The 15,952-nt window shown below is 46.6% G+C and overlaps 1 protein-coding gene across 1 annotated transcript in view; it reads left to right on the top strand.

Moving 5' to 3' along the window:
• TENM4 (teneurin transmembrane protein 4) overlaps positions 1 to 15,952 on the top strand; it is a 1,747,045-nt gene that overhangs the window by 55,723 nt on the left and 1,675,370 nt on the right. Inside the window, exon 2 of the mRNA XM_043528206.1 lies at positions 2,937 to 3,023. The gene's annotated coding sequence lies outside the window, so the exon portion shown is untranslated. The remainder of the gene's footprint in view (positions 1 to 2,936; positions 3,024 to 15,952) is intronic.

Genomic DNA, 15,952 nt, shown 5'->3' with positions numbered 1-15,952 from the left:
CACTACATTAGCCTTTTTCCAGTCATCCGGGACTTCCCCCGTTCGCCACGAGTTTTCAAAGATAATGGCCAAGGGCTCTGCAATCACAGCCGCCAATTCCTTCAGCACTCTCGGATGCAATTCGTCCGGCCCCATGGACTTGTGCACGTCCAGCTTTTCTAAATAGTCCCTAACCACCTCTATCTCTACAGAGGGCTGGCCATCTCTTCCCCATTTTGTGATGCCCAGCACAGCAGTCTGGGAGCTGACCTTGTTAGTGAAGACAGAGGCAAAAAAAGCATTGAGTACATTAGCTTTTTCCACATCCTCTGTCACTAGGTTGCCTCCCTCATTCAGTAAGGGGCCCACACTTTCCTTGGCTTTCTTCTTGTTGCCAACATACCTGAAGAAACCCTTCTTGTTACTCTTGACATCTCTTGCTAGCTGCAGCTCCAGGTGCGATTTGGCCCTCCTGATATCTTTCCTACATGCCCGAGCAATATTTTTATACTCTTCCCTGGTCATATGTCCAACCTTCCACTTCTTGTAAGCTTCTTTTTTATGTTTAAGATCCGCTAGGATTTCACCATTAAGCCAAGCTGGTCGCCTGCCATATTTACTATTCTTTCGACTCATCGGGATGGTTTGTCCCTGTAACCTCAACAGGGATTCCTTGAAATACAGCCAGCTCTCCTGGACTCCCTTCCCCTTCATGTTAGTCCCCCAGGGGATCCTGGCCATCTGTTCCCTGAGGGACAAATGATTTGGTCAAGGCCTTGAAGTCAGTATTACAAATAGGATTTAACCCCCGGCTCCAAATTCTGTCCTATGCTTTAGCACACAACCATCTTTTTCCCTCTTAATTCTACAATTTAATTTACACACGCACGTATATTTATGGTGTGTGCATGAAACACAACATATACTCTGTTACATAAATGGTGTATGCACCCTGTGCCCTGGTGTTATGCTCATAAATTGCAGAACTATGTGCCACTTAAAATAGGCACCATTTTAAAACAGAGAAAACCCAGCAAAATACTGCAGTGATGAGACCCATAAAAGTATCTGGACAGAGGCTGAGGCATGCAAAGCTGTCAAAAGGATTTAGACACATCTTTTGTTACTTTTAATAAAATATCAGAAACAAAATCCTCTGAACTGCTCTGAAAGTCTCAGGGCTGGTCTACACTACCACTTAAGTTGATGTAGCTTATGTCACTCAGGGATGTGAAAATGAAAACACCCCCCTGAGCAACATAAGTTACAATAGCTTCCGCCTCTCATGGAGGTGGAGTAATTATGTGAGAGCAATCTCCCATCAGCGTAGCGCGGCTTCACCAGACGCACTACAGAGGCACAGCTGCACCGATGTAGTGTGGAAGTGTAGACTTGTCCTCACAAAGATTCTTCCCTCATCCTCTCACAAAAGTAGAATTTTATCCACAGCTTAATTATACTGGGTTGAAGTGTAAGGGCATGTCTATGCTGTCCCGCAGTTTGGACTCAGGGCACATGAAGAACAATGCATGCTACAGAGCTGCGCTGTAACTCCCTAGTGTGGGTGCGGCAGGTGTGAATTTAAAGATCCCAAATTCACACTAATCTCGGGACCCTTAGATTGAGACCCGTAGCATCCACACAAGGGAGGTGCAGCACGTTCAAATTGGTGTGAACTGCTATTTGCACCCCATGAGTCAAAACTACGGGACAGTGTAGACATGGTCTGTCAGGTGGTGATTGTTAAGGTTCAATATCATGGAATTCTTGATGCTAGAAAGGGTGACTATCTGTGTGTGTGTGTGTGTGTATATGTGTGTGTATATATATATATACTATTAGCAAAAGGAGAATCCTAGCTTTCCAATAGCTAACCTGGCTTTTATTGCTTCTTAATCAGCAAGATGCCAGGACATCAGACCGCAAAACTATATATCAAAAATGTATTTCAGATCAAAAAGAAAAGGAGTACTTGTGGCACCTTAGAGACTAACCAATTTATTTGAGCATAAGCTTTCGTGAGCTACAGCTCACTTCATCGGATGAAGTGAGCTGTAGCTCACGAAAGCTTATGCTCAAATAAATTGGTTAGTCTCTAAGGTGCCACAAGTACTCCTTTTCTTTTTGCGAATACAGACTAACATGGCTGTTACTCTGAAACCAGTATTTCAGATCATTAGAGTTTTTTAAAATTACAACTGAATGAATAATTGGTTTGGTTTTGTTTGCTAGCCAAATTGAAAAATCAGGGGGAATAGGATTTGTTTTGGATCGATCCGAAACCAGAAACTTTCAGTGAAACACACACACACACACACACACACACACACACACACACACACACACACACACACACACACACACACACACACCAGCAAGTTGAACAAACCATTTATGTTTAGAGTTATGAATTGTTTTAACTATGGCAAAAAAAAGTAAAATTAGAAACAAAGCTGTTTTGACTTTGAAAATTAAAATGTTTCATTCCAAAAATGTCAATGAAATGCTTCAATTTTGGGGGAGGAGGTTTAGGGAATCTTGTGTTTTGATCAAAACAATTTTGAATTGAACATGAATTCCCAAAATATGTCAGTCAACACAAATGTGCATTGTTTGGCCAAAAAAACAAAAAAAGCCAACTTTTTTTGCCCTCTTCTATTTACAATGCATTATTTCCTTTCCCTTTTTAGCTCTTGAAAGTTGAATTTTATGGTAACTATTGTCTAGTAGTGATATTCAGCTTTGAATATTTTTTAGACCAGCTAAAACATGAATTATCTGACAATTTCTTAGACAATACATAACTATCAATGTGATAGGTGCGTTATAGCTATCTAGGTAGGATGGATAGATACCTGAGTTGAATAGTAACTTCTGAATGCAAGTCTGGCCGTCTCAGGCTATTAACTAAAAATGGTGGTATCCTTTTCAATATGGCTCATAATTTTTCATTACAGGACACTACAGTCTTCCAGACAGGATTAATCTGTTAACGATTCTGATGTGAAGGTGTCATTGATGCATTAAGGACAGTGGTGATACAAGTAGGTTCTTATTTTCTTTTAAAATCTTTCTTACTGAAATTTAACTAAGCAATATAGAAATACTTAGAGCAGGACCACAAATCAATTTTAAGATTCAAGAAGCTGGGTACAGCAAGTCCATTGAAGGGGTGGTCATTTGAATTACCTGTTATGCAGAATAATTTATTTCCTCCAGATATGTATTTGATTTCTTTGTATTTTTTAAAATGTGTTATTACAATTGCTGCTTGGTAATTTTTACCATATGTTTTTTTTAAAACAAATGTTCTTTAAATAACCTCACTGCATCACATCAGAGGTCAGTTCCTCTTTTGTTCTTGTTGATATGAACTTAAAGTCTACAGCATCTTTTTGCTAGTCACTTGAGAATTTTGTACAGAAATGCGGTATGCTGTTACAAAGGATTTTCAGAAACACCCCAATGAAGCTGTAATCATGTCTAGCCCCAAAGCTTCTAGTGAGCATGACTATGGTGATTTTAATGTATGGAGAAGAGTCAGCACTGAATGGTTGGGGGTTTTTTTAAGTATTTTATATGTCTAAGATGCAACTGGGGTCTGAAAATAAACTTAATTCTCTCTATTCCTAGTCGAATGATGATCTTCACTTGAATATACACTGTAAAGGAAATGCAGGCAAAGAGGAGGTGGTTGTTTTTTGTTTCCCAGAAAAGTAACAAATCTAAAACTAAAGGGATAAATTTTAGTTGAGGACCATGGGTGAAAATTTCAAATCTATGCGTGGGTTTTCAGCTTCAAGTCTCACCAGTAGACCTGGTCAAAACAAAACAGGAAGATTTCACAATTTTTTTCAGCATCAGATATGTGTATTTGTTTATTTGGATAACATTCGAACTAAAACTTCCCAAACGTAACTATTTTTGAATTGGCCATAAGCCACTGCAGTCTTGGTGTAAGTAGACACAGTTCTTAACAGTCAATAATGGTGGTCTCCCTTCACTTCAGGGTTGAACAGCTAATTTGACTGTAGCAGTTATTTTCAGTTCTGGATGTTGCCAGATAGTTCTCCCCACAACCATGTTGCTTTTTCTGTTGATCCTGTAATTCTCTGCTTACATCCCCCGTGGTTTGTTTTTATTTTGTTTTCCCTCAGTTGATTGTGATTTCACTGTAGGATTAAGATGGCCTACAGGAGCAGGAACACGTTATTTGTGAAATTTCTGTGTCTGGGAGGGAACTTTAAAGATTTAACATCTTACTTGAATAATGCAAAGGGAAGTTTATTGCCTACGTTGATTGTTATTTCTGTAACAGACTGTGAATGTTTCTAACTAAATTGTGCTGTGTGGTAATGTGACCTGCCTTCTTGATTTCTAGTTTGAATGGATAATAAACAAAAAACCCACACTGATTAATTTGGGCTCTTTCTGTAGAATGCCTTTTAATAGAATGCTTGATGGTTTAGTAAAAGTCTTGGCTTACGTTAACTAACCGAATGGCAGGTAATACAAACTACAGAGCACAGTTTTCAGAGTGGTAGCTGTGTTAGTCTGTATCGGGGCACAGTGAGGATCAGATGAATACTTTCCCTTGCTGGAAGAGTGTGAAGTTCAGCTACCTCTTCAGAGTTAAAATATTCTGGCTTTGTGTGGGTGTTGTAGTGGCCAGGCAAGATACTAACAGACTTCAACAGGACTTTATTTTTTAAAGTGGAAACCTCTTTTCCAAGCTGCTGCTACACCCTCAGTAGCTCTCCCTCAGCCTCTTCAACTCCTCCCCCCTCCTTCCTGTTTCCTGTCCTTTCAGACTCCCAACAGCCAGTGCTCCCAATTCTAATAATTACAAGCAACATCTAAACGCTACAGTGTGGAAAGTGAATGGCAGATAAGATTTGCTTCTCCTGACCTGGGCAGATACCATTACCGCTGCTATTCTAGCCCATGGACTGGAATAGCAGCCACAGCTTTCCCATACTTTAACCCCCACTCCACATTAGTGCAAATACACTAGTGCTTGCTCTAATGGCCCCTTCCATGTCTCTCTGTGGGAAGTCTGAAAGAACCTCTGTGCACACTGGCTCTGCATATGCCTGTCCAGGCCATAGAAGGGCAATACAGGATTGGATAACATCCTTACTGAGGGATAGTGAGTCTGACCCTAGGATAGGTGTGGTGGAAGGTACAAGGAGCCTTCTCCCTTGATTTGCAATTGCCAGAGTCCTGATTTCCACTAGGAGGGACTGCTTCCTCCCTGTGCAAATCATCCCAAACAAGGTGGGAAGTAGCTGGGGCCATGATTCCTCCCCACCTGCTTTCCAGGATGGTTGCCTGTGGCAGCGTGAACAGGCTCTGTGCATGCCAGGTAGCAAGGGGAAGGACTGTGCCCCTAGACAGCATGGCTCCATAACATCCCAACATTGGTTAGTGTACAGTCTAACACAGCCTGTGTAATGATCGCATAGCATTTAGTAAAGAACTCTTTCCTTGCAAGGAAAGTCTATTCTTCAGTAGGGAAAAAGGTGTGTATTTTACATAAGGCTGGTGTAGTTTTAACAGGTTAGCTGGTTGAGATGAACCTCCCTCCTAGGGTTTACCTTGATCAGCTAAAGAATGTGAAAACTACCGTGTCTACACCAGGATTTTAACATGGGTTAACATGTAAACCAACACATGTTAAGAATACGCCTCTCCCCTAGTCTAGACGTGCCCTATCTCAGTGATGATATAGGAATATCAGTTACTAGTAACCACTAAAAGCGGCAGTGTCCTGTGGCACCTTATAGACTAACAGACGTATTGGAGCATAAGCTTTCGTGGGTGAATACCCACTTGATTAGAGGCATGCCTCTAATCAACTAACCACTAATCAACTTTAAAAAATGTGAATGGCAAATAAGTTATGGAACAGTAAACACTTCCTTTAACTTTATGGTTCTGCTGTTAAGTCAGAAGGAGTGAGAACAAGGCTAAAACCTTCTTTAATTCGTTACAAATTTACCCCTGCTATGAAAAGTGGTCTGAAGAATCTTTATAAGCGGAGGTGCAGTGTTTGTGACCATAGCATCTGGAATCTATTCTCTTAGGTGTTCCGAGAGGCAGTGCCAAACAGATCATGCTATTCTAAGGTACAGGTTGTGTCAGCACAGCATTGATAACACTAGAGGTGTTTTTATTTCATGATGCATATGTGCTCATGTCACTTACCAAACCTTCTGAGCTTCAGCCTGTGTCCGGGGTACGCAGCAGTGATGCTACTTTCTTATGGCACACCTGGGGTTCTCAGGAATTTACCATTTTCCTTTATTTATGGGGCAGGGGTGGATGAATCCATATGTCTGTGGTAACCAAAAATCTATTTTACAGGTGCTGAAATATGTGTCTGCATTACTCTGTCCTTCTCAGGCAGAAACCTGCAAGGTTTCTCAATGTAAATTACCCTGCAACAGATAAGCACATGCAGCATAAATAACTTGCTGTAACAAACTTTGCATTGTAAATCTCAGGTATATGGAGCAGTGAATGACAGAAGTAGGTAACTGCTGTATGTATGTATCAGACCTTCTAACACTTCAGTGTCCTTTTTGGAAGGAATTAATCAATTTTTACATATAAAGGGTCGTTCAGCAAAATGCTTTAATGTAGTATTTTAAGGGGCTGATTCAGGAAATGCTCCCAAGTTTAGCATATCTCCTCACAGCAATAAGTTCTCTGTAATACAGGTTGGCAGTATTTGCCCTACACTTGTGCAGTATGTTAGGTCCCAGTCCTGCAAAGGTTTGCTAGTAGATGGAACCAACATGGAACCCTATTGATTTCAGCTGGGCTGTGTGCGGGCACAGGGGTCCATCTGTGCATCATGCATAGCAGGACCAGGGTCTTACAATGTGTTCTGGAATGGTGAGTGTAGGGCCCTTATGGATCTCTGAGATGTATGAGTCATGGGCTTGTTGTTGAGCACCATTGTTGTCTTTGGCTTTTTCAAGCCTATAACATTGTTGCCTCCAGTTAACTTTCTTTCAGTTTTTACTAGCTTCTCTCTGCTGCACTCTTACAAAAGAATCCAGAGTTCAGCTCTGGATTTCTTTCCATATTTTGGCAATGCATTAAAAGGATACAAGTATCTTCCATTTTTTTCTTCATGTCAAAGTGATAAGCCCCATGATCCAAAGAGTCCTGTAATCACTGGAGTCAGTTTCAGATTTCTGCTTCATTTTAAGCATTGTTCCCTCCTTTTGTGAAGAAATCCTGACAGTTTGCTGTCTTCTAGAGCAGACGGGGTAGGGATGGTATAACATTCTCAGTGGACCCAGGTTGTTGTCGGCATGCTGATCAATCTGAAAGCCACTGGTATTGCCCTCATAAGGTGACTGTTGTACTTTTTGCACTGACCTGAGTATTTTCTGTGTATGCCCCCGTTTTTCGAGTGATTGTTCATTTCCATTCCAAGCAGGTGTGTGCACAAGCCACGTGCATGCCAGCCGGAACATTTTCCCCCTAGCAGCATCCATAGGGTTGGCCTGGGCACCCCCTGGAGTGGCACCTTCATGGCGCCCAATATCGGGCCCTGCCGACACCCTCCCCTTCCCCCCCCCCCCCCCCCCCGACCCTCTCAGTTCCTTCTTACCACCTGTGACGGCTAGCTGGAACTTTGCTTGCTCTTTGTTCTTACTGTACGTAGTTCAGTCGTTATTCTCTATAGTTAGTTTTCCCCTTTGGGGGTATGCCTGGGCCTCCGGGGTTTAAACTCTGAGTCCTGTGGAAAGTTTATGCCCAAGAGTGATCCTCACTTGTCTTGCCTGCAGTGCCTTGGTGAGACTCGCCAAAAGGACAAGTGCCGCATTTGCAAGGGTTTCCGCAAATGCGGACAGAGAGCAGAGACTAAAACTGCTCATGGAGGTGGCTCTGAGACAGCAATCCGACCCGGGACCCAACAACCCGGCATCGAGCACGTCCTCTTCGGTGCGCAGCGCTCCGGCACCAACAACACACGAAACAGGCCCGACTAAGGACTCTAAAGCCCACCGGCACTGCCACTACTAGGGCCATAGGGCATCAGCCTCAGTTTGGCACCACTCATCTCCAGTGCCGGTAAAGAAGAAGAAGCCGGTGAGGGACCGATCATCCCCCTTGAAAGCTAAGGGGCTGGTGCCATCCGCGAGTGGCTTGGGACAGACCGCCTCCGCCTCGCTTCCACCCAGGGTTTCATCAACTCCTGCCCCAGCTGGGGTCCAGTAGAGTCCAAACCCTTCCTGGTCCCCAGACCATCTGGTGGACATACAAGCACCACCGACACCAGAGGCATTCGAGGCACCAACGGAGCTGATATGCCTCGCGGTGCCATCCTCCCCCCAAAGGAGAGACAAATTTCTGGCGACCGCATGCCCCCTGTTCCACTCGGTCTCCATCTCAGGCACCGCCTGCACAGACCCAGGGAGCGGTGCGCTTCCTTCAATAGTCGTCGTTCATTGGTGACCCAGGGGACTGCTCCTCCGTGGTCCTCTTATTCAGAGACCGAGTCGGAGGTGGACTCAGCTTGATCTAGCAGATCACGGTCCAGGTCCAGGTGCAGTCACCAACCGTACCTGGCACCGTGGCAACAACAGTGGGAACCACCTGCTCAATGGCCCTTCTGGACACCCTGAGCGTACCATCAGAGCCAGGGTCAAGTCCATGGTCTGCACTCCAGAATGGTGTCTCTGTCCCCTGTGTTGTTCATGCCACAGTCAGCGCCAGCACCGCCAATGACTGCCGCCCTCTGCACCAATACCTCAGCCAGCTCCAGCACCGGCTCTCCAGGTGATGGCACTGGTGGAAGCCTCAGCTCCGTCCCTACCGACCCCAGCTGTCTCGGTCCCACCGGATTTATCTGCCCCAGCACCGACTGCGGCGCAGAGTTCTTCATCGGTACTGGCTCCACAGCCCGAGTACCGTGTGCCGAGGGACCCTGGGGGGGGGGGGCCGAAGGCAGTAAACTGGGCCCACCTCCTGTTCTCTCTTCCTCGTCCTCACCCGATGAGGCAGTCACAGGGACTTAGACGGTCCCAGCTTTGGAGGACAACTGGGTTCTTCAACAGTTTTTGAGGCGGGCCGCCCAAAACCTAGGGATTCAGGCAGAGGAGGTGGAAGAGGATTTAGACCCTGTCATAGACATCCTGGCCTTCTCTGGCCCATCCAGGGATGCACTGCCATTTATCAAGTCGATAACCAAAATATCTAAGAAACTGTGGCAAACTCCTGCTTCTCTGGCACCTATGGCCAAGAAATCCGAGCGCCGCTACTTTGTTCCCTCTAGAGGGTATGAACATCTTTACACCCACCCTCCTCTGGACTCTTTGGTGATTGACACAGCCAATCAGAGAACATCAAGGGTTTCAAGGATCCACCCCTAAAAACAGGGATACCAAGAAACTGGACCTGTTTGCCTCGAAGATCTACTCAACAGGAGGCCTGAAACTTCATATACCCCACCAGCAGGCCATAGTTAGCCACTACGGGCATAACACCTGCTCGTCTATGGCTAAGTTTACAGAACTTCTGCTCCAGAAAGCTCAAGGGGAGTTCTCTGCACTCACGGAGGAGAGGAAACTGGTCTCCTGAGCATCTTTGCAAGCTGCCTTGGACACGGTGGATGCAGCCTCCCGCACTTTTGCCACAGGGGTAGTTACGAGGAGAGGCTCCTGGCTACAGGTCTCTGGTCTTCCCCACGGGGACCAGCAGACCATTCAAGACCTTCCCTTCTAGGGTGTAGCTCTCTTCTCAGAGAAGACTGAGACTTCACAGCTTGAAGGACTTGAGGGCTACCCTTTGTTCGATGTGGCTTCACATGCCTGCTACCCAGCACAGACATTTTAGGCCTCAACCTGCCCCTCATCCTTACCAACCCCTAATCTGCCAGGACGCTCCACGTAGCTGGAACAGGAGCACTGAGGATGCAACGCCCTCCCTCTGGACAAAGCTCAGGCCAGCCCAGGGCCCCACCAGGCTCTAGACCACCGTTTTGAGGGTACGGTCGAGGGTGGCTTGCCAGTACGACCTTTGGATCCTTCCCATCTTACTTTCTCGTCCTGTCTAACCCCTTTCTATTGCGCCTGGTCTTGAATTACTTCAGACCGATGAGTGCTCCGCATGGTAGAGAGGGGATATTCCATCCAATTCTGTACCCTCTCGCCCCGCCAATCCCCTTCCCTGTCCCTCTTCAGGGACACCTCTCATAAGCAACTTCTAATTGAAGAGGTGCAGTCCCCCCTCTCGGTAGGGGCAGTGGAGGATGTTCCTCAGGAGCTAAGGAGCAAGGGTTTCTACTCCCAGTATTTCCTCATACCGAAGGCCAAGGCGGGGCCTCAGACCCATACTGGACCTGCAACAGCTCAACAAATATGTATAGAAACTCAAGTTTCGCATGGTCTCACTAACCTCCATTATCCCCTCACTAGATCCAGGAGACTGGTACGCCGCCCTTGACTTGAAGGACACATTTTCATATCGCAATAGTCCCACATCAGACGCTACCTCAGGTTTGTGGTGAATAGAGGCCACTACCAGTTTGCTGTCCTCCCGTTCGGACTGTCAACTGCCCCCCACCTCCCGAGTATTCACAAAATGCATGGCAGTCATTGCAGTGTTCTTGTGCAAGCGACAGATACAGGTTTTTCCATACCTTGATGACTGGCTGATCAAAGGTCGCTCGAGAGCCCAGGTGGAGGCTCAGGTAGAGTTTATAAGGAGGACCTTCCTTGACTTAGGTCTCCTCCTGAATGAGGAGAAATCTACTGTCCCCGGTGCAGAGGATAGAGTTCATAGGCATGGTCCTGAACTCTACCCAAGCCAGGGTGTACCTCCCTGGAGGCCAGGTTTGGCTCACTTCAGGACATCATACAGAGCCTCAGACTGTTCCCCACAACGTCAGCAAGAAACTGTCTAAAGCTGCTGGGACACATGGCCTCCTGCACATACATGGTGCAGCATGCCAGGCTCAGGCTGTGCCCACTCCAGTCTTGGCTGGCATCAGTGTACCAACCAGCTAGAGATGCATTGGACAGCGTCTGTAACCCTGCCCTGCCTAGTACTGGACTCCCTCCTATGGTGGCTTGACCCTCTAATGGTTTGTGCAGGGGTACCTTTTGCCAGCCCTCAGCCCTTGCTCACCTTGATGTCAGACGCCTTGGATCTGGGTTGGGGGGCTCACCTAGGAGACCTCAGGATCCAAGGCCTCTGATCTCCAGTGGACCTAACTCTTCACATCAATGCCAAAGAGCTGAGGGCAGTGCATCTGGCATGCTATGCTTTCAAAACGCACATAATGGGCAGATGTGTTTCAATCCTCACTGACAACCTCGGTGATGTTTTATATCAACAAATGGGGATGCACGCTCCTCTCCCCTGTGCAGAGAAGCCCTTGCGCTGTGGGATTCTGCATAGAGCACTCAATCCACCTGCAGGCTTCATACCTCCTGGGGGTGCGAAACATGATGGCAGACTGGCACAGCCGGAACTTCATTGGCCACGAGTGATCCCTTCGGCCAGATGTGGTGAACTCACTCAATCTTCCAGTTCTGGGGCTCTCCCCATATAGACCTGTTCGCCACTCCAGGCAACAGGAAACGTCAGACATTTTGTTCCCTTGGGAGCCACGGCTCGGGGTCCATCGGGGATGCCTTCCTTCTCTCCTGGGAGGGCTGCCTGCTATATGCTTTCCCACCCATCCCCCTAGTCCACAGGGTGCTTCTCAAGATCCGCAGAGACCGGCCCAGAGTCATATTAATAGCGCCGGCATGGCCACATCAGCACTGCTTCACCTCGCTCCTGGAAATGTCCATAGCAGCCCCACCTCACCTTACCGCTGGTTCCCGACTTGATCATGAAGGACCAGGGCTGACTCCGGCACCTGAATCTGGAGTCACTTCACCTTATGGCCTGGATGCTCCATGGTTAAGTGCCACAGAGCTGTCTTGTTCAGACCAGGTCAGACGAGTCCTCCTGGGTAGTAGAAAGCCCTCCACCAGGGCTACTTACCTGGCCAAGTGGAAAAAGTTTCCATCTGGGCGGAGCAATATAGTCAGTCGCCGCTTCTCACCTCCATACCGTTTATACTGGACTACCTCCTTCACCTAGAGCATCAAGACTTGTCCCGGTCATCAATAAGGGTCTACTTGGCTGCTATCTCTACCTTCCATCCTGGCTCAGATGGTCTCTCGGTCTTTGCAAACCTTTCGGTCAGTCGTTTTCTCAAGGGTTTGGACAGGCTCTTCCAACACGCGTCAGCCTGTCCCTGCCTGGGACCTCAATTTAGTCCTCTCCAGGTTTACAGGCCTGCCATTTGAACCTCTGGCCACCAGCTCCCTGTTATCTCTCATTCAAGGTCACGTTCCTCGGGGCAATTACCTCGGCTCAACAGGTTTCAGAGCTCAGGGTCCTCACATCTGAGACCCCTTACCCAGTTTTTCATAAGGATAAGGTCCAGCTCAGGCCTCATCCGGCTTTTCTCCCAAAGGTCATCTCCCATTTTCATATGACCCAGGACATCTTCCTCCCAGTGTTTTATCCCAATCATGCTCCTCCAATAGGGAGCGCAGGCTGCACTCACTGGACGTGCATAGGGCCTTAGCCTTCTACATAGAGAACTAAGTCATTCAGGAAGTCCGTCCAACTCTTTGTAGCCATGGCGGACAGAATGAAGGGCCTCCCAGTATCCTCTCAACATATATCATTATGGATAACGTCCTGCATTAGGGAGTGCTATACCTGGGCAAAGGAGCCCGCTCGCGAGCAGTGTTCTTTTCTGTGGATAACTCCGACCCCACCTCCCGGTAGCTCTAGCTTGTGAATCACCTGCTTGGAATGGACGAACAATCACTCGAAACAAACAGTTACTCACTTTCTCGTAACTGCTGTTCTTAGAGATGTGGTGTTCATGTCCATTCCAATACCCACCCTCCTACTCCTGTCGGAATAGTCAGCAAGAAGGAACTGAGTGGGTGGGGGTGGGTCGGTGGGGGCCAATATTGGGTGCCATGAAAGCGCCACTCCAGAAGGCACCCAGGCCGACCCTACCGACGCTGCTAGGGGGAAAAATCTTCCGGCTGGCGTGCACACGGCGCGCACACACCTGCTTGGAATGGACACAAACACCACATCTAAGAACAACAGTTACAAGAAAGTGAGTAACCGTTTTTTGTTGTTTTCTACAGGGTTTGTCTTTGTTCTTGATTCTGTATCAGGATATTGAAATACCATATGTTTCTAGTAGACATGGCTGGAAAAGAGTACAGCATGTAGTAGTGATGCCCCAGGAGCACAGCAGACCAGGGACTGAATTGTGACTTGGAAGATCACAAGTGAGTCCTTGCTGCCCTCTGCCATGCCAGCTGGTGTGTGCTGACCAGTGCACTGGGTGGTAGAATCAAGAGCTGCTACTCCTTGCCCCAGCTTCCCCACAGGTCATCTGCCTGCATGGCAGGAGAAGTAGCAGGCAGGTGGCAGATCCATGCCACCTCGTACTGGTACATCCCCCTCTTCCTCCCCTGGATGGGCACCTTTCGCCCTCTCCTGTGAGGGGTCATTGACATGGTCATGATCAGGCTCTGTGTTAGTTAGTGGGATACTAGGGTTACCTGTGTAATATGCAGCTGGTTACAAAGATGGATTCCGGACAGCGGAGAGATCCTGCAAGACACAAGAGTGTATTACAACAAAAATGCCAAATCAAAGCCTGTTCTATCTAGGGAGGGTTTTCTGTAGTGCTCCTTGTTGTGGTATCAAAGAACTTAATAGGTACATTAAACTTACATAGTGACATCTTTAAGGAGTGTTCTACTTTTCCCTTTGCATAGAGGTTTTGGTAGGGCAATATTTTTATTAACTCAACCATACCAGTTATTGTTGAGAGGCTTTGCTGATGGGGAGAATCCTGCAGCGCATCCTAAAAGCAGGCAGTCTAGGTCAGTCTCCTCTCCTGTGGAACCTTGTCCCCCAGCTGAATCCCTTCGGCTAAGAATGCTTATCTCTTGTGTTTATGCCCTCGGTCCTGGGTCTGCAAATTTCATTGCCCGTGAAGATCGCAGCTGTCTTTGTGGGTTGTGAATGGAGATGTAGCTAGGTGCTGACTAAAGGCAGGCATAGAATGGCTTTTTTTTAGTTTGCTGGCAATTCTGAAAAAATTGAAGAAGTTTGTTTTCAGGTTGAACCAAAAATGAACTGTTTGACACTTTTGGCAAACCAAAAAGTCAAATTTTAACTGTCAAAATGAAACTTTTTTTGTATTGTTTTTTACACCATATCAGTGTTTTGTTTTGACTTTGCGCATTTTGACAAAAGTAAAGAAGGATGAGATTCACAGCATGGGGGGAGGAGTGGGGACCTTCCTTATAACCTTTTGACCCTGGGTTCCAAACGTTCCTCATTTCCCTCCCTGCTTGATGTGGAGAAGGGGATTGAACGTGACTCTCCCACAGAACAGAAGCGTGCCCTAACCACTGGGCTATGGGATATTCTGATGTGGAGAGTTCTCATTCATAGTGACAATTCATAGTCCTTCATGAACACAATGACTAGCCACTGGGCTAGGGAAAGAGTGAGTGACTCTCTAGCTTGGTGTTTAGGGCACTCAGTTAGGATGTGCGAGACCCATATGCCAGTTCCTGCTCTAAGGCTTATTTGTCCTAATTAAACCAAAATACCTTCAACAGGAAAGGTTGGGAGATCCCCACCCCAGAATATCCCACAGCCCAGTGGCTAGGGTGTCTTCTGCAATGGGAGGACCCCTGATCACATCAGTTCTCCACATCAGGCATGGGGGTGGGGGGTGGGGAGGGGGGAATTGAACTTGGATGTCCCATATGTTCGGTTATAAGAGACGGTGACCCCCTACCCACTCTGTTTTGGGACTCTAGGGCCCCCCTTTGCTTTTGTCAAAATACCTGACATTGCAAAAAGGGGAGGGAGGTCAGGTAAAAATGTTTTGTGGGTTTTTTGGTTTTGGTTCAGTCAAAAGTATTCCGTTGGCTTTATGTGGATTTGCAAATAGCTGCAGGTTCACGAAAACTGAAATTTTCAGCAAATAAACTATTAGGTGGAAAAAAAATTCACAGCTCTATTGCTGACACACTCATGGCTGTGAAGACCAGGCTTTGTACTAAGAGTGAGAGTGCGCTGGGTGGGAGGGACTGGAACAAAGGAGGGATGTGCTGCAGGACTCAGGGATATGGAAACTCTACATTGTCCCCACATTCAGACCCAACTACAATGAATTACAATAATCCAGGCAAGTAATGCTTAATGTCTGAACTCGTGTCTAGTTCCTCGGCTGGGAGGACAGGGTAGAGTTTTCTAGCAAGCTCTAAGTGGAAGAATTAATTAGTGCTAATTTGTGTACTGTTGCTCCAGTCAAACACTCTTTTTAATACCAATTAAACATGTCAATTAAGCATATGAAAACAAAGTGCTGTGCTGAGGTATGATAAACCTTCTGTGGCTTAGTTCTTGGTTAGCCTCATGGGATTATGTACAGGGCTCTCTACAAGCGATGGTATGTCCTGAGGAGAGATTAATAAGTCTGCAACTTTTCAGCTTGGAAAAGAGATGATTAAGGAGGGATATGATAAAGGTTTATAAAATGACTATTATGGAGAAAGTAAATATAGAAGTGTTGTTTACTCCTTCTCATAACACAAGAACTAGGGGTCGCCAAATGAAATAGGCAGCAAGTTTTAAAAACAAAAGTATTTTTTCATACAGCACACAGTCAACCTGTAGAACTCTTTACCAGAGGATGTTGTAAAGACCAAGACTATAACAGGGTTCAAAGAAGAACTAGATAAATTCATGGAGGATAGGTCCATCAATGGCTATTAGCCAGGATGGGCAGGGATGGTGTCCCTAGCCTCTGTTTGTCAGAAGCTGGGAATGGGCAACAGAGGATGGATCACTTGATTACCTGCTCTCTTCATTCCCTTTGAAGCACCTGGCATTGGCC

The sequence above is a fragment of the Chelonia mydas genome, chromosome 1 (assembly GCF_015237465.2).
Source record: "Chelonia mydas isolate rCheMyd1 chromosome 1, rCheMyd1.pri.v2, whole genome shotgun sequence".
Taxonomy (NCBI): Eukaryota; Metazoa; Chordata; order Testudines; family Cheloniidae; genus Chelonia; species Chelonia mydas.
The sequence above is the reverse complement of the archived record's forward strand: the minus strand, read 5'-3'. Positions and strand labels throughout refer to the sequence as shown.